This window comes from Triturus cristatus, chromosome 11 (genome assembly GCF_964204655.1).
Source record: "Triturus cristatus chromosome 11, aTriCri1.1, whole genome shotgun sequence".
NCBI classification, from domain to species: domain Eukaryota; kingdom Metazoa; phylum Chordata; class Amphibia; order Caudata; family Salamandridae; genus Triturus; species Triturus cristatus.
The window spans coordinates 924426449-924453674 of NC_140594.1; the positions used below are offsets into that span (position 1 = coordinate 924426449).

The 27226-nt window shown below is 46.2% G+C and overlaps 1 protein-coding gene across 3 annotated transcripts in view; it reads left to right on the forward strand.

Moving 5' to 3' along the window:
- Positions 1-782: 782 nt before the first annotated feature.
- The window catches only part of P2RY12 (purinergic receptor P2Y12), a 497887-nt gene continuing 471443 nt past the window's right edge, over positions 783-27226 (forward strand). For 2 of the 3 annotated variants that reach the window (XM_085634886.1, XM_085634884.1), the window contains exon 1: positions 783-913. The gene's annotated coding sequence lies outside the window, so the exon portion shown is untranslated. The remainder of the gene's footprint in view (positions 914-27226) is intronic. The other variant, XM_085634888.1, reaches the window with a different exon arrangement.

Consider the following 27226-nt stretch of genomic DNA (forward strand, 5'->3'; position numbering starts at 1 on the left):
AATAGAGAATTACCCCCCGGCAGCCGCGGTCGGTAGTAGGAGTAACTGCAGGGCGGGGACGTGGGGAGGGGGAGGGGAAGGGTGGGGGGTAGTAAACTATGGATTACGGAGGTTTACAGGTAAATTAACATATGAATTAATAAAACGAATTTCGTTGCGTGCACTGCATCCCCAAATGCAATGCAGTGCACACAACGAAATTCGTTTTATTAATTTATATGTTAACTTACCTGTAAACCTCCGTAATCCATAGTTTACTACCCCCCACCCTGCCCCTCTCCCTCCCCACGTCACCGCCCTGCAGTTACTCCTACTACCGACCGCGGCTGCCTCCCGGTCCCTCCTGTCCTCGTCCCATTCATTAACTTTGTTATGAATGGGACGAGGACAACGGGACCCGGAGTAATGAAGCTTACCGGTAAGTAATAGAGCATTACCCCCAGGTCCCTCCTGTCCTCGTCCCATTCATAAACTTTGTTATGAATGGGACGAGGACAATGGGACCCGGAGTAATGAAGCTTACCGGTAAGTAATAGAGCATTACCCCCAGGTCCCTCCTGTCCTCGTCCTCGTCCCATTCATAAACTTTGTTATGAATGGGACGAGGACAACGGGACCCAGAGTAATGAAGCTTACTGGTAAGTAATAGAGCACTGTTTCTATAAACTCGTGTCTGTTCTCTTATGAGTAATGCAAACCACATTTAGGAAGTAGCTAGACCCAAAAAAAGCAAAATCATTGTAAATTAGGGAAGTACTTCTTCAAGTTAATTTCTGAATTATGGAAGATGCCTTCAGTGAAACCGCCGAGCTTCGAACGAGCCTGCTTCTGAGATTATAAGAATTTATACATTTAGAAACAGCGCCTTCGAGGAGGAAAATGCAGCTTACTGAGATGGCATGATCAGTCAGAGGTAAATCAGTTTCTTAAAATGTCAACATGTTCAGAAACGGGGACACGAAGCTGACAAACCCCACATTTTATAATGCACACAGCAACCTGCAATGCGGAGTAAAAATAATGTAAATCCGTGACATCCTCACTAATAGAACGTGATAAGCGTGTCATGATGTGTTTAGCATGCCATTGTATTGTTTTTATTTTGAGGGGAAAAAAGAAAATGATTTACAGCCAATCACTTTGCTTATTTATGTAGAATGTCCTCAAGACGACAAATACTATCATTATCTTTTAAAATGCAAGCAGCGTTTAAAAATCATTTTACAATACCCATGATTTTGAATTGTTTTTCTTTTGAAAGTGAATACGTTTATTATGCATATTTCACAAAACAGATTCCTTTATTAATCAAGTGACTGACAGTTTTGGTTGATTAACGTGTAGTGCTCTGTAACTGAAGACATCGACAGTAGTCGATAGTGATTCATTTACGTTCTTCTCGAATAATTTCAAAAAGGAAATGTTTCACGATATGTTTTCTGCAATACCCTATAGTTTGAAATCAGCTTTTATGAAGTGGCTGAGAAAAATCGTATTCATACACTCCCAACATGAGAGAGATCAAATGCAAACAAAACCACTTGATTTGCATGACTTAAAAAAAAAGAATTTATGCGCGTAAAATTTTGCACGGGACGTAATTTTACACTCTCTTGAAGTTAACATTACCCATGATGCACCACATCATGACACTGACATTGTTAACTAATTGAATAATCGGCGACTTCCTAAATAAGCACTCAGTTGCAGCATGTGAAATGATTGCTCTTGGCATGAAAATGATTCGAAGTAGGACTGAATATTATAAGACAGTGATTGGTTGTATAACAAACGGATTGTTAAAGGGAGTTTGAAGCCAGATTTTGCCTCATCAAAACTATTGTTTCGGAATTACATTTCAGAAATTGGAAGATGTGACAATGTAGATATGGGACAGGTTTTGTGGTAAGAAACCACAGAAATGTGCAACTGACTACTGGATAAAATAGAAGGGCTGATTACGATTTGGGTGGAGAGGTTTCCCTGGGCGAGATACCAATCTACCAGGTCTCTAGTGGCCTCGGTAATTCGAGAATATAGGGGCATATTATCAAGACCCGCGATAAATTTATCGCCGTTTTAGCGGCAGGAAACTGCCACTAAAACGGCGATAATGGGCTTGATAATATGCGTTATAGAATTCCAATAGAAGCCCAGGTTAGATGTGCAGGACATCTAACCTGGGCTTCTATTGGAATTCTATAACGCATATTATCAATCCCATTATCGCCGTTTTAGCGGCAGTTTCCTGCCGCTAAAACGGCGAAAATGTTATCGCCGGTCTTGCTAATATGCCCCCTACAGCCAAACTTTACTGGGCAGAAAATGTCACCGTTCAATCACTTGTGGAGCAGTACAGATTCAGCACTGTGTGACCCCCCCCCCCCCTCCTGTCAGCACACTTCCTTCCATGTCCCCAGCCACTCTTTCGACACCATTGTCCCACCCCAAACTCTCGACTATGTGTGGTGATTGAGTCTGTAAAGTCACCTCTTTGTTCTATTCTGGTGTATGGGCTGATCAGCATACGTTTCGTCTATGTTTCTTACATTGATCTTGAAGTAAGGGATCTGTCTGCAAGTGTTGAGGTTGGCTCTGCATGGATGTTAAGTGTGGTTGGTGTCTTTGTGAGTGCTTTGCAAGATGCCACAATACCTGTCTTCCTCTAGTTCCCCAGTGTAGTGGGGGAGTGTACTGGTGCCTTCTATTTGGTCTTTTTTACTTTTTTCTTGGGGTGCATGTTGTAATGGGAGATGACAGAGGATTCAAGGCTATTGATTTCAGGAGGATAGTGGATGTGTGACCCACCAACTTCTGAGGCTGTGGTGTGTTGCGTGAGTGCACTGATGTATTCCAGTTAGCATTATTTGTGTTTTTGGTGGGAAGGAAGTGATGAGTAGTACAAGGCTGGCAAAGGATTATGATTGAATGATTCTCACCTGTTTTGATTGGGACAGTGACACCAAAGTAAGTTGGAGTAGAGCAAACCGAGTCAATTTTCTTTAAGAGTAGCACCAAGATTTCTGTCTCGTAAACATTACGTCATAGGCGATTTTGGTTTATCAAAGTTTCAATTTAAGTCAGTCAAGTAATGTGGAAATTGATTCTCCTCACCTGTGACACAAAGGTATTTTTGTGTTTTATTCCTGTCGGAGAAAAATAGTAGGTTGTGGGATCTTAGGAAGTCCACTAATGTATTTTTATTTTTTTTAAATATCTTTTTATTGGCATTTTCCAGTTATATAGCAAGTTATACAAATAGGAAGGCAAGGCACAATGGAAATCGATGCTAAAGCAGAAGAAAGGGAAAAGGGCGATTACTACATGGTACACAGTACAATCTGTATTTTATTTGTTTTTGTTTTTCCCTTTTTCTTTGGAGATAGCTACTAAGAGTCTGCTAACCTTCACGCTTACATGGTATCTGCAAAGTGCAGCACATTTCCTCATCTATAAGCAATATTACAGGGGAGCCCTATAGAATTGTCCCTTAATATATTTCTCACTATGTTATAATCAGATCAAACATAATCAGCAAACATAGTAAACCAATAACAAATAACGCACCTGGGGTCAGGGTCTGAAATGGTATACACATATCATCATTGTGTATCAATTGTGGTTCTCTGATGTATTCGGTGGTCCCATTGTTAAGGACATCTCAAGGTGGATTATCGCAAGATATGGTGAATTATTTTTCTACTGACTTTCGGGAGTAGCGCTTGGGCAGGGTTCTCGATTACTCCTCGGGGGGTCCCCACAGAGCTCTCTCCGTCCCCTCTCCCCTCTGCATCCCACGCCCACACCACCTCGGCCCAGAGCTCTGCAAGTGGTCTACGCCTTTTGCTTAATTTGTTTTCCTGCAGCAGGGCCCTCTCTTCCGCCCTAGACCAGGCAGAGACATCTCTCTCCCCGTGGAGTACCTTGGGTGCTATTATTGCCCAACATCTGAGAGCAATATGTTTTCTTGCCAGTACTAGTGCGAGATCACCAAATTTAGTGCCCCCCTTTTTCGCTTTGAGCCACAGGCAAACCTCTGCTCTGCATAGTAAAGATCTTGCCACCACTTCATTTAGAACCCCATGATCCCATGCCAATACGCTTGTATATCCAGGCACACCCATTCCATGTGTGCAAATCTAACATTCGGGGTTCCACATCAAGGGCACTTCTGGCTATCGTCTCCGTACATGATATTGAGCCTGTGGGGAGTAAGGGTCATGTGCAAAATATTAAATTTCGTGAACTTAAAGTTGGAGTTTCTGGAGCTTTTCTTTGGGCTACTCAGGGCTTTCCCACACTCTGTATCAGAGAGGTTCCTTCCCAACAGGGCTCCCCATTTCTCCTGTAGGTGGGCCAAGGGCTGTTCCATCATGGCCATAATCGAATCATATATCCATTTGAATAAATTCCTTGCTTACCCAAGTGTCACTACTGCCTGTAGGACTGCATGTGTGTCGGGTTCATAACTGCCTCTTCCCCATAGTGGAGTAAAAGTTCCCATCGTAACATGATTATTTAAGAACTGCCCTGGAGATAGACCGCATTGTGTAAGGAAATCGGTCAGGGGAATTAGCTCTCTGTCTTGATAACAGTAACAAGCTGTCATCACTCCCACCACTGTCCAGTCTCTCAGTTGACCCTTTGTAACAGGGGAGCAGTCTCCACCTCGAGGTAACTCTTTTAAGGGTAGATCGGGCGCATACAGGGTGGCCCCAGACCTGCGTCGGGTGCATCTAATCCAACATTTTGAAGCTACCTGCAACAGTACCCCAGTACTCTGTATCTGGAACAGTTTAGAATTTTGGCTAGTAGCCATCTTCGAAGGTGTAGTCCAGAGGCTCCCAGTGTCTCCAAACCTTTCCTATCTAGTCATTGGATCAGCCATTGGAGCTGTACTGCCAGAAAGTAGGCTTCAAAATCTGGCATCCCCAGGCCACCCGCAACCAGAGGTCACCGCAGCACCGTCAGAGATACCCTGTTCCGCCCCATCCCAGACTGGATCTCATAGCAGTGAGTCCAACTCTCTGATCCATCTCTGTGGAATCACCACTGTGCCCTTATAGAGCAGTTGTACCCATCTATAACTACCCTTCCCCTAGCCCCATCCTTCTCATAACTTGCATTAGAAAGTCCAATTGCAGGGAGTCAAATGCATTTTCTAGGTGCAGAAATGCCTTGATGGAATAAGACATGATACAGCCATCTTAGATTCCTGGAGGTCGATCTAGATGGAATCAATCCGTTTTGGTCGGCATGTACCAAATCCGGCATGTATGACAGTAACCTCGTGGTCAAAAGTTTACTGAGGACTTTGAAATCTAAATTCAACATGGAGAGTGGGGGGAAGTCCAATGTGCCGGGCAGATTTGATTTAGTTTTGGGCAGAAGGACCACCAGTGCCTTTCGTACAGGTCAGCAGCTGGCTCAAACGCAATGAATCGGCATACATCTTCTCAAGGGGGGGGGGGTGTCACTATTGAGGCAAAGGTGGAGTAAAACCCTGCAGGGAGTCTATCTGGCCCCGGGGTTTTCCCTCTGGTCATATTTTAATCGGCAATCGTATTTCCTGTGTGGATACCTCCTCTCCCTGAATCTTCTGTCTAGCAGGTTCTACCCCGCAGAGGCATAGGACCCTAAGTATTCCACCATAGAGTCCACTGGCACATCACCCGGTTTACCATAGAGAGTAGCGTAGTATTCCTATAATGTGATGTTAATGATTTTAGGTGCAAAGACTACTTGCCCGTCAGTGGTCCAAAGACTGGTGATTGGCGTGCTTCTGCTCTATGCCTTAATCAGCCATGCTAGTATTCTCCCAGCCCTTCCGCCCTCGACTTGTTGTCTCTCCTGATAGGCCCACAGATCTCATAAACGCAAGCATTCCAGAGCTATGTTATACTTACTTTTGGCATCCGAGAGTTGTCTCTGGACCTCACCGTCCACCCCAGTCTAGTGTCTGAGGAATGAATTTGTGTTTCCAGCGTATGGAGTTCTTTGTTAATTTCTTGCTGCATGCCTACTGTCAGTCCTATACATTGGCCACTCACCACTAATTAAAAATGTCCCACTCTATTAGGAAGGTGTTTGCAGTGTTTTGATTTAATTGAAAATAGTTTGAGATGAAGGTGGATAGTTGTTGTCTAAAGCAGTCATTGTCCAGTAGGCTAGGATTGAGACACACTGTCAGGAGAAGGGGAGAATCTTAGGAGCAGTGGACTATGATCCGAGAGGGTATTCCTAAAGTACTCTGCTCCTGCCAAAGCTGTCAAAACCTGTGTTGAGCATAAAACATGTCTTACCTGGTGTGTAAGCAATAGAGTGGGGAATAAAATGAGTAATCTCTCTGTTGACTATTGTGTAGTCGCCAAATATCCAAGAGTTCCCACTGACTCATCCAATACGGAAGACCTTTGGAGTTCTCAGCCGCTGCTGTACCATGCAGTGGGGGGGTGGATCAATCCATGCCTACGTCTGCAACACAGTTGTAGTCTCCACCTAGGATTAAGTCGCAAGCCGCCACCCCTGGTAGGGCTTTGAATAGTTGTTGAAGGAACTGGGTCTGATCTTGATTCAGGCATAAATGATCCCAAATGTAACTTCCCTACCGATCAATCTACCCTTCACTATGACTTACCGTCTCTCTGGGTTAATGATTGTATATGTTGCTTGAAAGGGAGTACCTGGCTATATTTCAGCCAGGGCACCTCTAAAATATGGCGAGTATGCGGTCGCGAATATTTGTCCCCGCCATCTACGACGGAGGCCGAAGCCTTCCTCAGGCATGAGGTGCGTTTCCTGTAGCAGGACTATCTGCACACCCCTACGGCGGATATCGATAATATAGTATTTAGTGGGGGAACCAATACCTTGAATATTCTAGGACAGAAGTTTAACCTCCTTGGTGGTAGTAGTCCCGGTTGTCATGTCTGTATTAGGTGTTCCCCTCTGCCCTTCCAAATGCCATTCTTTCCTTTGATTTGGTCCCGGCATGAGAGCAGGATTATATTTCATAGACCCCGAGTATTAAACAACAAATCCACAACTCCCCATCGCAAGAGCAGCCAAGCAACAACCAGCTGCCCATACCTGCAAACAAACAACCCAATTGCAGTGAGAACGCTGCCTTTAACTTATCTGCGGGTCACTCCGATGGGGGGATTAGGGTAGATTAGGGACGTGGGGCCCGTCCCAGCTCACAATGTATGCTGGGTGTTGGCCAGTTGGCTCCCAGGCATGAGTTTATGCCTTCACTCCAGGATACTATCCTTACATATGCCGCAGCTCAGTACTTGGACCAATTCTATAATGTCTTTAGCTGGGCAAGGAGTCACTTTCTGCAAGGGAGACTCATTGCCTGTAAGGTCTTTGGAGTCCGTTGTTAGGTCTCTCAGTTCCGAGGAAGTATCTGTCACTCTCTCAGATTTCTGTGCCACCACCTGTAGCACCTCCTTTTTGTCCTGCTTTGTTTGGGATGCTGTGGGTTTCTGCAATTGTGTTTTTCTCCTTGATCACCATTGCCTCATCCTGACAGTGTGTTTTGTCGCACGGGGAATTGACTGTGGTTTAGGCAGGGGCGTCCCTTTTTTATACACCACGAGCAAGGCCAATGTGTCTTCCAGAGAGTCACAGAAGTGGGTGGCTCCATTTAGGATGATTCGGGGGATTGACTGGCAGCACAAGGGAATACAAAAGTCCCGCCTCTTGGAGAGCTCTCTTGGCTTCCATGAAGGATGCTATCTGTGCCTGCACTGAAGCTGTTAAATCTGGGATCAACAATACTTAGCTATTGTCTAAGGTTTAGGGGCCATGTGCCTGTTGCAGTTTCGTATTACAGTCCTGATAGTAAAGGAAGCTCAGCGGTCCTCCTTGCGGTTATGCTACCCCAGCTGCTCTGTGAAATCCAGGAGGACTGGTACAGGGACCCTCAGCATGGCATGCTGATTTATATCCTGCTCTACAGAGTTCAAGTTCGTGGTGGGACGGAGGGAGCACCGTGAGCATCTCCGCGACCTTCAGGGCCATTGCACTATGGAGTACCTGAAACGGGTGAGTGCCTCATATAGCGCTCACTGCTCACAGGATCCGGCTACACGGGGGGCCTGTTGGCACATTTAGGGTATGCCTCCATGAACCTTCACACCTGTGTGAATCTCCTAGAATGGGTGAGTGCTTTCTCTCCCTGCCCTGCCTCTTTGCGGAGCTCGAAACTGCCTGTGCTACGGGAGGACTATCCCCAGAGAGAGCCGCTGGTTAATGGGTCAAGGGAAAGGGTGTGGGACCCTCTTCCTCCATCCTCTATCTTCTCCACGGCATCTCTCTCACTTCCCCAAAGCCTCACAGCCCCACGCTTCCTCGCCGCACTTGAGCCACTGGCTGGTGAGTAGAGAGAAAAGGAGGGACTCGCTTTCACTGTCTTCTCTACCACTCCTCGACATCACTCTATCTTCCATGATACCGCATAGCCCCACGCTTCCTCGCCACTCTAGAGCAATGGATGGCAGGGAGGTTTCTCCAGCTTGGTAGGTTTGATCCGGAAAACGAGTTCCATCCGGGAAAAAAGAAAACAAGAGCTACCGATTGCGCACAAAAGTGTGATTTAGGAAAGAAAAAAGAAAAGAAATAAAGGGATTAAAAATGAAAAGACGTGGTTAATAAGGAGGGGTAAATGCAGATTGCTCACTCCAGTTGTCTGAGTGCTATGACTAGCAAAAAAATCATCCCACCATTTTAGTTTGTCCACACCAAGTCTCATTCATTCAATTCCACACAAGATGGCACCCCCCAGCGGTCGGATTTAAGAAAAGAATACCTCCAGACCGAGAAACAAAAAGAGGACTGTTTCGTATATCACTACAAAAGACCCTGCAAAATGGGCAGACATCTTTAAAAGGCACATTAGTCATTGGCATACCTTCATACTTAACCCTCTATGTTTGAACTAGACACCTAGGAACGATCTCCTGACAAGAAGAATACTCTATCTCCCAAGACTCTAAATTACCACTAACAGTGTTATTAGAACATTTAATATGGTCTACATTAGTCACGTATTCATTCATTAACCTACAACAGCAGAAGGGGTGTCAGAAACACCACCTCAGAACTTTTTCAATCCGAGAGGCACCTGCCAGCATCAAAAAATGTACATGAAACTGGAACCATCGGGCAACAATGCCTTTTTCATCAAATACCCCCAAATTCTCCAAAAACGCATAAAAAACTCAAACACTAACTACTCAAAGCTCATTCAGAAATGCTTCTCTCAGACCCTTATTTTAGTATCTCCAAGGGAACCTAAAATAATGACCTGATATTCCATACAAAAAAAGAGCCCGATGGAGAAATATTTTACTCTCCATGTTGAGCATCACTGACACCAGAAAAACACCCCACAGACTTAGATTATCAGTATCTCCCTCTCCCTTCTGCAATGCAAAAGTTACCATATCCATTTATAATAATGGGATTATACTAATACAATCGTCAAATGAAAATGTAACCTTATTCGCCAAAATCTTCCCCATTCTGAAAAAGGGGGTCTGCAACAAGCCCAATCTTTCTACCCAAAATCGCCCTATAGGTCCTGATGGATCACCTTCATCCCCCTTAACGCTTATGGCCCTCCTATCTCAATCAACTCACTTTCGATCACAGGGGACTACCATCCCACTCACGTTGTCACCTCTCCTTCTCCAGAACCACCCTCCCAAACAATGATTGAGAACCCTACTAAGAATAGTCAAACCAACTCTCCCGCTCCCCCCCCAATTTCAAGACTAGATTAGACCCCGATGTCATGGAACTTCCTCCCTCCAATGAGGGCTCTTCAATCACGCCCTCACTGTTCCCTCATATAGGGAACAATACTGTCCATAAACCCATAGCCCCTCACCAAATAAACCTCAGATCAACTCGCACCAATGAGGGCTCTCCAATCAAACCCTCACTGTCCCCCCTTTCAGGGAACAATAATGTCCACAAACCCATAGCCCCTCACCAAATCAACCTTAGATCAACTAGATCCCCTAATCTCTTCACTACATCCAGAACTACACTTCCTCCTATCTCACCCACTATTCCTCACACTTATCCACTACAAAAATGCCCAGCTAATAATGATTCCCTCTCTCAACTGGGCAACCCTTAGTACATCCCACCACTATCAGACCTCTCTACGCAGCCCGCCGCTACCCTTAAACCTGAGTATTGGGCAATGCGATTCAATTAGATCCTCTTTAAGGTGAAAACACCTTAAAGAGGATCTGCAGAGACTTACAGCCATTGCAGCCAATCGTTGACCTTCTCGAAGCTCAAATAGCTACATGATAAACAGAAATGACGCCCATACAGACATCTGCCCACTCCATCCTCACACAGCCAATCGGGGATCAGATACTACACCTTCCCCTAATTTATTTAAACTTATTTTTATTGCCATTTTCACATTTTATATATTGTACATCATACATATTCGTCAAGTGGTCGTATCCGATCATACATCCTGTAAGGTTACTCAACAATGGTATTGATTGATGATTCGTTACCAAGAGTTCTAAACAGTGTATACAATCATCGTGACGTTCACAGCCTACAATCTCGGGTTCCATATATGGCAAAGGAACTGGGGTTCAACAGAGGTGTAAACTAGGGGATGAATATGGAAGAATATATCCAATTGCACTAGGGGAGGAATGCAGCGTCGTGATGGTGAGGTACCTCTAATACCATGTGTGCCTATCCTGGTCGTTGCGACCGAAAATCGTAACAGTGCGCCTGGAGCTAGGCTCTGTCAGGGTCTCGCACGGCTGGGAGCCTACGGGTTCAGGTGGGCAGAGCCTGTGATTGTGTACTCCGGATTAGTTGTGTAGATGCGTCACCTGGCGGGTCCGCCCCCGGGGAGAGCTGCCTAAATTGGTATAGTAACATGGCCCATTCCATTGATATAGGGTGCTTGCGGGTCCCTTTCACCTCCTCCTCCCGTAATGTCTCCTCCTCCGCCGCCGCCCATTTGAGTGTAGCTCCCACCCACGCTGCCACCGGAGGGCCGATGGGGGAACGCCAATGCATGGCTATGCTGCGTTTGGCCAAGAGCACCGCTAAGGAGAGGAAGCGAGTCTGCACCTTGTGTTGCTTACTGATGCGAAAGATGCCTATGGCGCTGGCCTCCCAAGTGTTCATGCAGGTTAGCCCAGTGAGGGTGCCCAAAGCGGTGTGAATGTGATGCCAGAAGATTTGAATGACGGAGCAGCTCCAGAACATATGTCGAAAGTCTGCGTTTTGTTCTTGACATCTGGGGCATAGGAACTGAGTGTCAGGGTAGAATCGTTGGAGACGTGCAGGTGTGAGATAGGCCCTGTGTAGGATATAATATTGGATGTTTTTAAACCGTGCGTTTCTGGAGACTTTCTTAGGGTATCTCAAAGCCTTCCCCCACTCCCCGTCATGAAGCACCCGCCCGATTTCTGCCTCCCAGGTGGCCCGGAGGGTCGCCAATGGTTTATTAGTCAATTCCCGTATGGCTTTGTAAAGCCACGTAGTTAAATGGCGTCCTGCTCCCATATGTAGGATCGTGTGTAGCACTGGGTGTGGGTGTGGTTCCCCGCTACTTAGGTCCTGATGTGGCCGGTAGCTGTCTAGGAGTTGGCGGTGGAGCAGAAACTGCCCAGGGGGAAGCCCGTATTCCTCCACCAAACTAAGGAACGGTCTTAATTGCCCGTCCTCGAAAAGGGACGCTGCCTCTGTTAAGTCACATCCCGTCCATGTGCGAAGCGCGCTATTCGTGTAGTAGTGTTCCCGATTGGGCCATCCTACTAGAGTGAGTAAAGGGGAGTACAACGGGGTCCCCGGGGACATGCGGTGTATCCGCAGCATACACTTACGTGCGACCAACACCTGTAAGGGGTACGTGGGCTTTGGGCGTGTGCCAGGGAGGAGCAAGCGACGGATCTCCGGAACCGATACCCGTCCCGCGATGGTATGAGTTTCCACAGTGTACCTGTCTGCTGTCCAATGAGACAGCCATTGCAATTGTGCTGCTAAGAAGTAGGCTTCGAAGGATGGGGCTCCCAAGCCACCCTGCGTGGTGGGCAGTTGTAGTTTTGTCAGGGCTATTCTGTGTCTGTTGGACCCCCAGATGAGCGCACTAAGAAGGGAGTCTAGGTCCCGGAAAAAGGTCCTGGGCGGGATTACGGGGAGGTTGGTAAAAAAGTACAGCAATCTCGGAACCATGATCATTTTGGCCAATGCCACTCTCCCAATGGGAGCCAATGGGAGGCTCTTCCAAAATCCGATCGAAGCCCTAATGCTCGCTAGAGCCCTGCAATGATTACCCTCGAACATATCTGCGGTGGAGTGGTAGAGACGAATACCAAGGTACCGGGGGGCCTCCGCGCTCCAGGGTACTCGCTGGGTTCCTATGTGAACCACCTGTGGAGGTAGTCCCGGATGCAGCGGATAAATTGTGGATTTATCCCAATTTACTCGTAGTCCTGAGGCCATGGTAAATTCCTGCAAGGTTTCCCAGAGGGGTGTCAGATCATCCGCAATGTCCCGCACATAGATCAGTAGGTCATCTGCGTATAAGGAAACACTATGCACCGTGCCTGCTATCGGGATGCCCCAGCCCCCTCCCTCCCGCCGGAGCCGCACAGCCAGAGGCTCCACCGCCAGGGCAAAAAGCAGAGGGGACAGCGGGCAGCCCTGTCGCGTGCCTCTCTGAACCGCGAACTCCGTCGATATGCATCGGCCTAGGCGCACCCGCGAGGTCAGTCCGGTGTACAATAAGCGCGTGTAGGCGAGGAGGGTGGGCCCTATGCCTACTCGCTGCAGCACCGAGAACAGGAACTGCCACGTGAGGGAATCGAAGGCCTTCTCGAGGTCTAAGATGAGACAGGCCGCTCGAGGGTATATCCCCTGTACCTGATCCTGAATGTGGAAGACTCGACGTATGTTCTGGGACGTACATCTGCCTGGTATAAATCCGCACTGGTCCGGGTGAACCAGAGAGCGTATAATTTGGACATATCTATCCGCCAAGGTCTTCCCGAAGAGTTTACAATCGGCAGACAATAGCGATATCGGACGGTAGGAGGCCATTCGTTGTGGGTCCCTATGTGGTTTCAGGAATGTCACGATTACGGATTCTCGCATGGATTTCGGTAGTTCTCCTTTCTTCAGCGCCGCCGCAAACACCTCCACTAACCGAGGGACTAGGTGCACTGAAAATGTTGTGTAATATTCTAGGGGGAACCCATCCAGCCCCGGAGCTTTATTGCGGGCCAGGGCACGCAGGGCCCGCGTCACATCCGCCGAAACTAGTATGGTATCTAGGGCCTCTTGCTCTGTTCTCGTGATTGTTGGGAGAGGTAAAGGATCGAGAAAGCGATCCACTACTTCCTGCGGGGTAGAGGTGGGGTCGCTATACGTCTCGGCATAGTAGTCGCGGAAGGCCCCCAGAATCTCCGCCTGGGAGTGCACTAACACCCCCCTAGGGTCCAGTATCTCGGTAATGGGTTTGACTTCCGTGTCTTGCCTGGCTAACCACGCTAGTAGAGTGCCCGTCTTGTCCCTCTCTTTATGCATCCGGGTAGCATATGATCGGAAGTTGCACCTTCGCAGATCCGCGGAGGCCGAGTGATAGGCTGTTTTGGCTTCTGCTATACGCCGCGTCTCCTCTTCGGACGTAGCGTCCCGCTTGGTGAGGGTCGCCAGGCGGTGTTCCGCGGTGGTGAGGGCCTGTTCCAACACGCGTCTAACACCCGTTATTTGCCGCAGGCATTCTCCCCGGGCCACCACTTTAAACGCATCCCATTCCACCAACCTAGAGGATGCCGTCCCCGAGTTGCGCGTGAAATAGTCTTGGATGCTACCCTCCTGATCGTGACGAAAGATCTGGTCCGATAGGCAGTCCCGTGGCAAGCGCCACGTGGGGACCGGTGGGTGTGGGGGCCGCCAGCGTAACTGGAGAATGTGAGCATCGTGATCGGATATAATCCTGCCCAGGTAGTCTGTGTGGGTGATCCTGGGTAGGATAGTCGCCGTACATAAGAAGCGGTCAAGGCGGACGCGCAAGTTGTGTGGGATGGAATGAAAAGAATACAAGCGGACCTGGGGGTGGCGCAGCCGCCAGGCATCAGTTAGCGACCAGTGTGAAATCCATGCCCGGAATCTAGTGGTTTGTTTATGTGCCGGGGAGTGCAGTGGAGGTGGGTGCGATCGGTCAAGGTGCAGGTCAAGTGAGCAATTATAGTCTCCTCCCAGAACCCAGGGTATAGAAGCAAATGGGGCAAGGACCCCCGTGAGATGGTCCCAAAACTTGTCCTGGTCAACATTAGGGGCGTAAATTCTACCGAGAAGTACTACTTGTCCGTCTAAAAGACCCTCCAGTAGTGCATATCTACCTTCTTTGTCGACTACTCTCCGAAGCTCCCGGAAGGGAATCCCCGGTCGCACCCAGATCAGCGCCCCGCGCGCATACGCAGAGTAGGTTGTGGCACACAGGAGACCCCGCCATTTCAACTGCAGTTTCCCGACCTCTTTTGCAATGAGGTGCGTCTCTTGCAAAAAGACTATCGGGGTGTTGTGACGCTTTGCGTAGGAATACACCGCATATCGTTTGCGCGGAGTGTGAAGCCCCCTAACATTCAGGGTAAGGATGGTGACATCAGTGTGTGGTGTGTGATGCGCCATGGTCTGTGTCTGTTCGCCTAGCGCAGGGACTACGCCTATTGAGGTGCGTATACCTCGGTCGCTCCAGGTGGCTAAGGGTGTATGCGCCCCCCGACGCCGCATAAGCATATGTGGGAGATGGTTGGATCTGTTTCATTCCATATGAGGGGTGGGAAAGGTGTGCAACTGGGGTATACAACTGAACCAAAGGGGTCGGGGAACATCCCCAATACCTGGGACCCATCATCAAGGACGGTGCGTCCAAACCTGTTCACCCACTTAAGGGGAAATACAACAATATATGAAGGGGGGCGGCGGTGCATGCATGCTGGGCCAGAAACGAATCGGGCCAGTAGTAGGAGAAAAAGGACGTTGCACCTGCTACAGCAGGCTACGATAGAAGGGCCAAAGTTCAATAGGTGGGGAAGAAAGTACATTTGGCGCAATGGTAGGTACAAGAGTCCCCTTTTCATTTCGCATGGGAGCCAGATTGTCCATCTAGAATGAGGTCCGCCGTCTGCGGAGTGACCATGGGGGGTGTCACGGAGTTCTCCCCCGTCCCTGTTCCATCACTGTCATTCTCCTCCTCCGAGGTAAAGATATGCGGTGGCCGATCAATGTCATCCGGTAGAGGAGACGCCTGCAGGTCGATCACCGCTTGCAAGGCCTCCCTCCGTTCTTTCACGATTTGCTCAAGGTCAGGAGAGTCTTGGGTGCGGGCATGTGCTCTGCCACTCGCGCCCTCGCGTGGGCGTCGTTGCGACCGCCTTCCGGATCGTGGAGGCTTAGGATGCGGGTCTCTTGTGATCTCCGCCCTGGATTGTCGTATACAGTGCTGGTCTGCCCAGTCTTGAGCTTCCGTGGCGTTCGTGAAGAACACAGTAGAGTCCGCATAGACCACCCTGAGACGGGCCGGGAAAAGCAAGGAGTAGTGGATATTGTTCTCGCGCAGACGTCTCTTTACATTCAGAAAGGAGGCACGTTGTTGTTGAACTGCTCGTGCATAGTCGGGGAACACCATAACACGTTGGTTGTCGACTCGCAGGGTGCCCGCCGCTCGTGCCGCGCGTAGCACCGCGTCCCTGTCGCGGAAATGGAGGAATTTCGCTAGCAGCGGCCTCGGGGGCGCCCCTGGGGGCGGTCGGCGGGCCGGGACCCTGTGGGCTCGTTCCAGAGAAAAGAATGCGGAGCGATCCTTATCCGGGGTGAAGGATTTCACCCAGGTCTCTACGTATTGCAGGGAGTCCGTGCCTTCGATTCCTTCAGGTAGCCCTATTACGCGAATGTTGCAGCGTCGTGAGCGCCCTTCTAAATCGTCCGCCCGCTCCTCCATGATGGTTAGGCGATGCAGCACCTCCTGGAGCGTCTGCTGGTGTTTATCGAGCGTTGGCTGTACTTCTTCCATCTTCTTCTCCCCGTCCTTCACTCTATCCACCAGTTTCCGATGGTCGTCCCGGATAAGGCTAATGTCCGTCGCTAGTGTCCCGAGCCGCTCCTCCATCGAGACCCTGGAGTGTTCTATGGCGGCCAGAACCTGGTCCAACTTGACAGACACTGAGGAGTCGGGCAGCGACTCCGTCGCGCCCACCCATGTCCGGGCTCTGGGCATCTTCTCCGGGGCAGTCTCGGGGACCGCCGTCTGTTGGGTCCCCCGGGGCTTCCCCATGGTTGCGGGCGAGGTGCGTCTGCTGGGGGACACGGGTTCCCTCTCCCCCCAAGGAGGCAGGGGGGTTGTCTCGTCGCCGGTTTCGTTCAGTCCAATGGTTTATGTCCCCACCGGGGCCCACCGCACTCTGCCACCGGCCTCCGCAGCTCCGCGTGATCCTCTGCGCCCGTCTGCTGGGGGACGCGGGCTTCCTCCCCTCCCGAAGAGGCAGGGGGGGGCGCGCCTCTGCTCCGATCTCGCTTTCGCCAAGGATTGGTGCCCCCACCAGGGCTCTCCGTGCTCCGCCACAGGCCTCCGTAGCTCCACGAGATCCTCCGCTATTCTGCTCCTGTCTGTGCGCTATGAGGAGGCCGCCGTCCGGCGTTCTCAGGGATCGTTTATTCACAGCATATGAGAGGCGCCATCCCAACTCGTGTCTTCCCTCAAAGCGGGCCCCCGCAAGGCACTCCACCGCTCGGCGCTCCTCGGTAGGTTCCCAGGCTGGCCACCCCTATCGGTGATGTTCAAGGTCTGGGTGCCGTCCGGGTTTGTGCCGCCCCGCAGGGTGGGGTATCCCGGGTAGGGTCCGGGAGGAATGTAGGCCGCTCTCCCACAATACCGGCGCCCTCCGCTCTCAGTGATGGGCTCCAGGCCTTAATGAGGTGACGTCTCGTCGGGCGCCATCTTAGGGTCAGGCGTCCCGATCCTGTCTCCAGACCCACCAGGGCGCCCCCCCGCAGCACCGCACTCACCGCGGGCGTCGTAGTCTCCAGGTGCCCCCAGGGAAAGCGCCGGGTCTCATCTGGTGTGTTTCGTCCCCTTAGCTGCGGGGCCGATTGCTGCGTGGGACTCGTTCCGCTGGTGTCATGGCCGCTCTCTCTCTTCGCGCCCGGGCAGGGAAGGGGACGCCCACACTTGCAGCCTGTCTCCGGGGCTTCACCATCCCACCGTGGTATGCAGGTACCAGTTGAGGCTCAACGGGGGTCACAGGGTAGGTGTGCCGACCGTACCCGCTGTCCAGTGGTCCTCCGGTCCCTCGAACGCGGACTTCAGGGTCCGCTCGCCGCCATCTTGCGCTCCCGGGTCCCGGTCCGGAGCTGTTTCATGCCGCCACTCTGCTTCTCCCTCTCAGCGGTGCACCGCAACGGAGCAGCGGATGCCTGGGACCCTCCGATACCCAGCGGTACGTTTTCCGAGGGGGTGCAACGTCAGGAAGTGGCCACTTGTCCGGCCCGATCGCGGAGCCCTAGCAAGATGCAGCCGCCATGATAGCCGGCTTGGCCACGCCCCTTCTACTACACCTTCCCCTAATGATGCCTCTTGCCTAAAGAGATCAAATCAAGATCTGTCGAACAATGAGATCCAATAACTCCTCCTTTCTTATCAGTCCGAAAAGAATACGAGCATTGCTAATAGAAATCAAATCCATACCATCCAAGCGGACCCATTCAGAGAAACGAATCACTATCAAAGAGGGATAAACAAGAACAACCTCAAGTGAGTCACTCTATCACAAATGGCCTCACATCATAATAATAAGCAGCTAAAGTGCATGCTTCTCAACTGCAGATCAGCAAATAAACACGCTGCAAATATCTATGACCTCATTCTCTCTCATGAATTCGATATAGTCATCCTCACAGAAATGCAGTTAAACAACTCATCTCATCCCATCATAGATCTACTAGCCCCACCTAGTCACAAGTTCATCCGACTAGATAGACACATGAAAACGGGAGGTGGAATAGCGTGTATCTATCATAATAAGCTTTTATTTTGCCAATTGGAAACAATAGCAGTAACAACATGGGAATATATTAACATCAATATCTCTTGCAACAACAAATCCATTTGTAATATACATGCCTTCTATCACCCTCCGGGCGATAACTCTTTTTTCATTGAACAAATCATGGAAATCTTCACAATGAATGATAATCTTCAAGGACCCCAGATCTTCCTTGGTGATTTTAATATACACTTGAATGACCTGAACGACCCCTCGGTGAGTAGCCTAAAATCCTTCCTATTAAACCATGAGTTGTCCCAAATTTGCGACAGACCAACACACAACAAGGGTGAGACTCTGGACCTTATCATCTCTAAGTCGTACACTATCTACTTAGAGTCTATTACCCCATGTGACTGTACAGACCACTATCGCATCACCTTCCTCATCAACTTTAAGGAGATCCCCAAGAATAGCCAACCGAAGAAAAGAAAACATGGAAAAAGGAATCTTCGTAATATAAACCACAATGAACTAACCACCCTATGCAATAACACCTTGACTCCACAGACAAACATGGAGGATGTCAATGACCTCACACACTACAACAATACCTCTATACTGGGAGTCATGGACTCCATTGCACCCCTTCAACAGAACATTAATTCCAATAAAAACTCAAAAACATGGTTCAATGATAACTTGAACACAGAAAGACGCAATCTAAGAACAGCAGAAAGAGCTTGGAGATACTCCCCATCCGTGGAATCACTAAAATGCTTAAAATCAATAAGGAACACTTACAATAGAAGAAAAAGACAGGGAATGCTAATTTTATCAGAACACAGCTCGACCAAGCCAGAAATAGGCCCAAAAACTATTCGAAATAGTCAAGCAACAATTACGCAACACATCAGACCTGCTAGACTCTGGATCCACCACCCTTCTAAATTGCGAAGAACTGGCCACCTTTTTCAAGGAAAAAACAAAAAAAATAGAGAACAAACTTAAACTAGCGAAGGAAATACTACCATCTACCCTAGTCAGTCTCTCATACACCTCCCAATTTATGGAAGGGAAGGAACCACCCTGGTCCCCCTCCAAAAACAATGGCACTTGGAGCAACTTCTCCCCTATCAGCGAACAGGAAATGTACAACATTCTTTCTTCTTTAAACCCATATAACCACTTCACAGACCCTCTACCTTCCAGCTTATTCAAAGAGAACAAAACCTGTATTCTTCCACTATGGTCCGAGATTGTAAATGCCCCACTATGTCAAGGCACTATCCCTGACTGCCTAAAAGTAGGACAAGTAACACCCATCTTAAAAAAAACTATGGCAGACTGCTCTGATCCTAAACACTTCAGGCCCATCTCCAACATGCCCACATTGGTAAAGTTCTTAGAAAAATGGGTACAGAACCAACTCTGCAATCACATAGAAAACTTTCAACTCCTCGACCAACACCAATCAGGCTTCTGTCAAGATCACAGCACAGAATCTGCTCTTACTCATATAGTAGATGACATGTTAAAAATGCTGGATCATAATGAATCATGCCTTCTAATATAGCTTGATTTTTTGGCTCCCTTTGACACCGTGAAACACAATAACCTACTGAAACTACTGGAACGAAGGATGGGCTTATCAGGGGTCATATTACAATGGTTCTCTTCATTCCTCCAAAACAGATCCTTTTTTTTTTTTTAGTTAAGTAGTTTTTATTGAAGATAAAAGCACACAAGATAAGCAATCCAAATTAAGCCAGCAGGAGTAAGTAAATTGTAAAACATGTCAGCAAAAATAGAGGATGTCTATACGATAAGCTAATACTACGGAGGGAGGAAACAAAGTTTAAGTACTATAAACAGTGAAAAAACTTAACAATTGGCCAAGAATAAACAATAATAGGTAAAGCATAATAAAACACCAAGAGGTATAAAACTCATAAAAAACGTAATAGTGCAGATATACAATTTAAGTAGGCGAGCGAACATTTTTATGAAAAAGGGGAGAAGGAGAGTGAGAAAGAAAAAGGATAGGAGGAGAGAGAAAAGAGAAGTATAGGAAAGAGAGAGGACAGAAAAAGAAGAGAGAAGAACAAGATGTTAGAATAGATAGAAACTATGATGATGTTGATAAGAAGGATGTAAAGGGTAACCATAGTAGGTCGGACTTAATTTGTACATGAATGGAAGACTGAGGGATAGAAGCAATTCTATGTTCATCACAAATATAGTTCCACCAATGTAGAGAGGATAGTTTAGAATTATCTTTCCAGCAAGTGAGAATGACTTTAAAGGCCACAGCAAGGAATAAGTCTAACAACGGAGAGGGGGGAGTGACTAGATCAAAATCTGGTGAAACAGAGCCCAAAAATACATTATGAATATTAAGTTGTACATTATTAGAAAAGATCCGAGAACACTTTGACCAAATCTCCTTCCAAAAGGCATAAACCTTAGGACAGTAAAACAGTAGATGTACTAATGAGCCTTCAGCATTAGAGCAAGACCAACAAGATGGCGTGACAGAGTGATTAAATTTATGAAGTAAAAGAGGAGTAATGATGACTCTATTGAAAATAAAAAAGAGGGACTGTGTGAGATTTGCAGCTTTGGAGGTTTTGAAAAGTTTCAGCCAAAACTTATCCCAATGTGATACTGATAGAGTCAAGGAGAGGTCATGTTCCCATTCTAGTTCCACCTTAGATTTAACCCTTGTGCAGATAGAAGTAGATAGAGATTTATAGATATAAGAGGCACTAGGAGTAGTATCGAAAGAAGTGTGAAATAATGAAGAGTCAGAAGGAGAAGAAGGAGGAGTTGGAGGAGAAGAGAATTTCTGTAGACACTCCTGCAAAATTGGGACTAGTGTATCATATTGCAGAATACAGGAATCAGGGAGATTGAAGGTAACTTGTAGCTGATGGAAAGAGAGAATTACATTGTTGACAATTAGCTGATGTACAAAAAGAAGGCCCTTTTCTTTCCATTGTTTGTAATAGAATGACTTGTGGTGAAATTTAATGTACTTATTAAATCAAAGGGATGACGCTAGAAAAGATTCATAGTTATTCATGTTCTTAAAGAAAAGTGTATGCAACAACATATGGGAATGTTTCAAAATAGGGTGGGCGTCCCCTTCGCGCCCGGGCAGGGAAGGGGACGCCCACACTTGCAGCCTGTCTCCGGGGCTTCACCATCCCACCGTGGTATGCAGGTACCAGTTGAGGCTCAACGGGGGTCACAGGGTAGGTGTGCCGACCGTACCCGCTGTCCAGTGGTCCTCCGGTCCCTCGAACGCGGACTTCAGGGTCCGCTCGCCGCCATCTTGCGCTCCCGGGTCCCGGTCCGGAGCTGTTTCATGCCGCCACTCTGCTTCTCCCTCTCAGCGGTGCACCGCAACGGAGCAGCGGATGCCTGGGACCCTCCGATACCCAGCGGTACGTTTTCCGAGGGGGTGCAACGTCAGGAAGTGGCCACTTGTCCGGCCCGATCGCGGAGCCCTAGCAAGATGCAGCCGCCATGATAGCCGGCTTGGCCACGCCCCTTCTACTACACCTTCCCCTAATGATGCCTCTTGCCTAAAGAGATCAAATCAAGATCTGTCGAACAATGAGATCCAATAACTCCTCCTTTCTTATCAGTCCGAAAAGAATACGAGCATTGCTAATAGAAATCAAATCCATACCATCCAAGCGGACCCATTCAGAGAAACGAATCACTATCAAAGAGGGATAAACAAGAACAACCTCAAGTGAGTCAATCTATCACAAATGGCCTCACATCATAATAATAAGCAGCTAAAGTGCATGCTTCTCAACTGCAGATCAGCAAATAAACACGCTGCAAATATCTATGACCTCATTCTCTCTCATGAATTCGATATAGTCATCCTCACAGAAATGCAGTTAAACAACTCATCTCATCCCATCATAGATCTACTAGCCCCACCTAGTCACAAGTTCATCCGACTAGATAGACACATGAAAACGGGAGGTGGAATAGCGTGTATCTATCATAATAAGCTTTTATTTTGCCAATTGGAAACAATAGCAGTAACAACATGGGAATATATTAACATCAATATCTCTTGCAACAACAAATCCATTTGTAATATACATGCCTTCTATCACCCTCCGGGCGATAACTCTTTTTTCATTGAACAAATCATGGAAATCTTCACAATGAATGATAATCTTCAAGGACCCCAGATCTTCCTTGGTGATTTTAATATACACTTGAATGACCTGAACGACCCCTCGGTGAGTAGCCTAAAATCCTTCCTATTAAACCATGAGTTGTCCCAAATTTGCGACAGACCAACACACAACAAGGGTGAGACTCTGGACCTTATCATCTCTAAGTCGTACACTATCTACTTAGAGTCTATTACCCCATGTGACTGTACAGACCACTATCGCATCACCTTCCTCATCAACTTTAAGGAGATCCCCAAGAATAGCCAACCGAAGAAAAGAAAACATGGAAAAAGGAATCTTCGTAATATAAACCACAATGAACTAACCACCCTATGCAATAACACCTTGACTCCACAGACAAACATGGAGGATGTCAATGACCTCACACACTACAACAATACCTCTATACTGGGAGTCATGGACTCCATTGCACCCCTTCAACAGAACATTAATTCCAATAAAAACTCAAAAACATGGTTCAATGATAACTTGAACACAGAAAGACGCAATCTAAGAACAGCAGAAAGAGCTTGGAGATACTCCCCATCCGTGGAATCACTAAAATGCTTAAAATCAATAAGGAACACTTACAATAGAAGAAAAAGACAGGGAATGCTAATTTTATCAGAACACAGCTCGACCAAGCCAGAAATAGGCCCAAAAACTATTCGAAATAGTCAAGCAACAATTACGCAACACATCAGACCTGCTAGACTCTGGATCCACCACCCTTCTAAATTGCGAAGAACTGGCCACCTTTTTCAAGGAAAAAACAAAAAAAATAGAGAACAAACTTAAACTAGCGAAGGAAATACTACCATCTACCCTAGTCAGTCTCTCATACACCTCCCAATTTATGGAAGGGAAGGAACCACCCTGGTCCCCCTCCAAAAACAATGGCACTTGGAGCAACTTCTCCCCTATCAGCGAACAGGAAATGTACAACATTCTTTCTTCTTTAAACCCATATAACCACTTCACAGACCCTCTACCTTCCAGCTTATTCAAAGAGAACAAAACCTGTATTCTTCCACTATGGTCCGAGATTGTAAATGCCCCACTATGTCAAGGCACTATCCCTGACTGCCTAAAAGTAGGACAAGTAACACCCATCTTAAAAAAAACTATGGCAGACTGCTCTGATCCTAAACACTTCAGGCCCATCTCCAACATGCCCACATTGGTAAAGTTCTTAGAAAAATGGGTACAGAACCAACTCTGCAATCACATAGAAAACTTTCAACTCCTCGACCAACACCAATCAGGCTTCTGTCAAGATCACAGCACAGAATCTGCTCTTACTCATATAGTAGATGACATGTTAAAAATGCTGGATCATAATGAATCATGCCTTCTAATATAGCTTGATTTTTTGGCTCCCTTTGACACCGTGAAACACAATAACCTACTGAAACTACTGGAACGAAGGATGGGCTTATCAGGGGTCATATTACAATGGTTCTCTTCATTCCTCCAAAACAGATCCTTTTTTTTTTTTTAGTTAAGTAGTTTTTATTGAAGATAAAAGCACACAAGATAAGCAATCCAAATTAAGCCAGCAGGAGTAAGTAAATTGTAAAACATGTCAGCAAAAATAGAGGATGTCTATACGATAAGCTAATACTACGGAGGGAGGAAACAAAGTTTAAGTACTATAAACAGTGAAAAAACTTAACAATTGGCCAAGAATAAACAATAATAGGTAAAGCATAATAAAACACCAAGAGGTATAAAACTCATAAAAAACGTAATAGTGCAGATATACAATTTAAGTAGGCGAGCGAACATTTTTATGAAAAAGGGGAGAAGGAGAGTGAGAAAGAAAAAGGATAGGAGGAGAGAGAAAAGAGAAGTATAGGAAAGAGAGAGGACAGAAAAAGAAGAGAGAAGAACAAGATGTTAGAATAGATAGAAACTATGATGATGTTGATAAGAAGGATGTAAAGGGTAACCATAGTAGGTCGGACTTAATTTGTACATGAATGGAAGACTGAGGGATAGAAGCAATTCTATGTTCATCACAAATATAGTTCCACCAATGTAGAGAGGATAGTTTAGAATTATCTTTCCAGCAAGTGAGAATGACTTTAAAGGCCACAGCAAGGAATAAGTCTAACAACGGAGAGGGGGGAGTGACTAGATCAAAATCTGGTGAAACAGAGCCCAAAAATACATTATGAATATTAAGTTGTACATTATTAGAAAAGATCCGAGAACACTTTGACCAAATCTCCTTCCAAAAGGCATAAACCTTAGGACAGTAAAACAGTAGATGTACTAATGAGCCTTCAGCATTAGAGCAAGACCAACAAGATGGCGTGACAGAGTGATTAAATTTATGAAGTAAAAGAGGAGTAATGATGACTCTATTGAAAATAAAAAAGAGGGACTGTGTGAGATTTGCAGCTTTGGAGGTTTTGAAAAGTTTCAGCCAAAACTTATCCCAATGTGATACTGATAGAGTCAAGGAGAGGCCATGTTCCCATTCTAGTTCCACCTTAGATTTAACCCTTGTGCAGATAGAAGTAGATAGAGATTTATAGATATAAGAGGCACTAGGAGTAGTATCGAAAGAAGTGTGAAATAATGAAGAGTCAGAAGGAGAAGAAGGAGGAGTTGGAGGAGAAGAGAATTTCTGTAGACACTCCTGCAAAATTGGGACTAGTGTATCATATTGCAGAATACAGGAATCAGGGAGATTGAAGGTAACTTGTAGCTGATGGAAAGAGAGAATTACATTGTTGACAATTAGCTGATGTACAAAAAGAAGGCCCTTTTCTTTCCATTGTTTGTAATAGAATGACTTGTGGCGAAATTTAATGTACTTATTAAATCAAAGGGATGACGCTAGAAAAGATTCATAGTTATTCATGTTCTTAAAGAAAAGTGTATGCAACAACATATGGGAATGTTTCAAAATAGGGTATTTAGAAATAAAAGTACAGTTAGACATGTGTACAACATCTCGTATTGAAAAATCATTAAGCAAGGAGCATTCAACATTAACCCACGCAGGCTTAGGCAAATCTTGATAATCCCTAGACAAGGCAAAAAATTGACGAATCAAGAATGCATTATGATACAAATTAAAATCAGGGAATCTTACACCTCTTTCATTTTTAGGCCGAATCAATTTAGCTAGAGCAATACGTGCATGCTTGTTATTCCAAAGAAACTTTGTGCATAGCGAATTAATCTGGGAAAAATAATATTTAGGAATTTTGAAGGGTAACATAGATAATATAAACAAAATTTGAGGAACAATCATCATTTTGATTGTATCAAGTCTGCCCCACCAAGAAAGGAACAATGGAGACCATAAATTCAACAAATTAGTAATTTTAAGTTTTAAGGCAGAGAAATTCTGGACAAGTGTATCACGAATGGTGGGGGTAAACCATGTACCAAGGTATTTTATTTTCTGGGGACACCAAGGGAAATTAGACGATTCAAACATATATCTGTAACATGAAGGATTTAAGGGTAAAATCTCAGTTTTAGAGAAGTTCAGTTTGTAACCTGAAACCTTAGCGAACGCTGCAATTTCCTTCAAAAAAGGGGGCAGGGAGGATACAGGATTAGACATATAAATAAGGACATCATCAGCATATGCGGACAATTTAATTTGTTGAGATTTAAGATTAAAACCAGTAATGAGAGGATTACTTCTGATACGTTCCAGAAATGGTTCTAGACATAACAGGAAAAGTAATGGTGAAAGAGGGCAGCCCTGGCGTGTACCTCTTTGAAGGGAAAAATAAGGGGAAAAAAGACCATTAACAAAAATACAAGCTTTGGGGTTGGTGTATAACAACTTAACATAAGAAATAAACTTCGGACCAAAGCCAAACCATCGTAAGGTGTGAAGCAGAAATTCCCAATTAACACGGTCAAAGGCTTTTTCAGCGTCCAGGGATAAAGCCGCTAATGGGGAGGGATATTTTGTACTAAGAGCAAGGATATTGGAAAACATTCTGGCATTGTCAGAGGCCAAGCGACCTTTAACAAAACCAACTTGGTCAGGATTAATAAGATGGGGAATAATTTTCTCTAAACGAGAAGCCAATATTTTTGCAAAGATTTTACAATCATAATTAATTAATGAAATAGGACGAACATTTTTACAATAGGAGGTATCTTTATCTGGTTTGGGGATTACAATGATAAGAGCTTCCAAAAAAGAACCACAGGCTTGGGAATTGGAGATAAAAGAATTAAAAAGTTCTAATAATTTGGGTGCAAAAATTGAGGAGAAAGCAGAAAGTAATTCAATTGAAAAACCATCCGGGCCTGGAGCTTTTGCTTTCTTCATAGATTTAAGTGCATCAGATAATTCTTGTAAGGACATTTCATCTTCAAGGGGTTGAAACATATCCTGGGAAATTTGAGGTTTAGGGATATCACTGAAAAAAGTAGCAAAATCATCTTCAGAGGGATTGGTGGTTTCCGTGTAAAGTAGCCTATAATACGATTGAAATGTGTCAATAATATCTGAATCAGATGAGAGGAGAGAGTCGTCAGATTCTGAGTGGATTGGGCCAATGGCTTTTCGTTCTGATTGAATTTTTAGGTAGTTAGCCAACATTTTCCCGGCTTTATTTTGGCCTCCATGATACTTCGCCTTAACCTTGAGGAGAATATTACAGGCCTCCGTTGTGGCAATCTTATTCAGGGTGGATTTGGCTTTGATTAACTCTTGTAAAGATGAAGAGGATTTGGAGGAGTAATATTTATGCTCTAACGCTTTTATGTGGGTTAAAGTTTCTTTATACTTAGCATGCAGCAATTTTTTCTTCTTTGAGGAATAGGCAATAGTAAAGGCTCTGAAAGATGCTTTAAAAGCATCCCAATTGTTGTGTAGGGAGGTATCTAAGGATTTAATAAAAGAAAAAAATTCCTTAATAAAAGCAGTCGCCTCTGAAATAAAAGTGCGATCTGATAAAAGAAAGTTATTGAAACGCCATCTACCTTGTT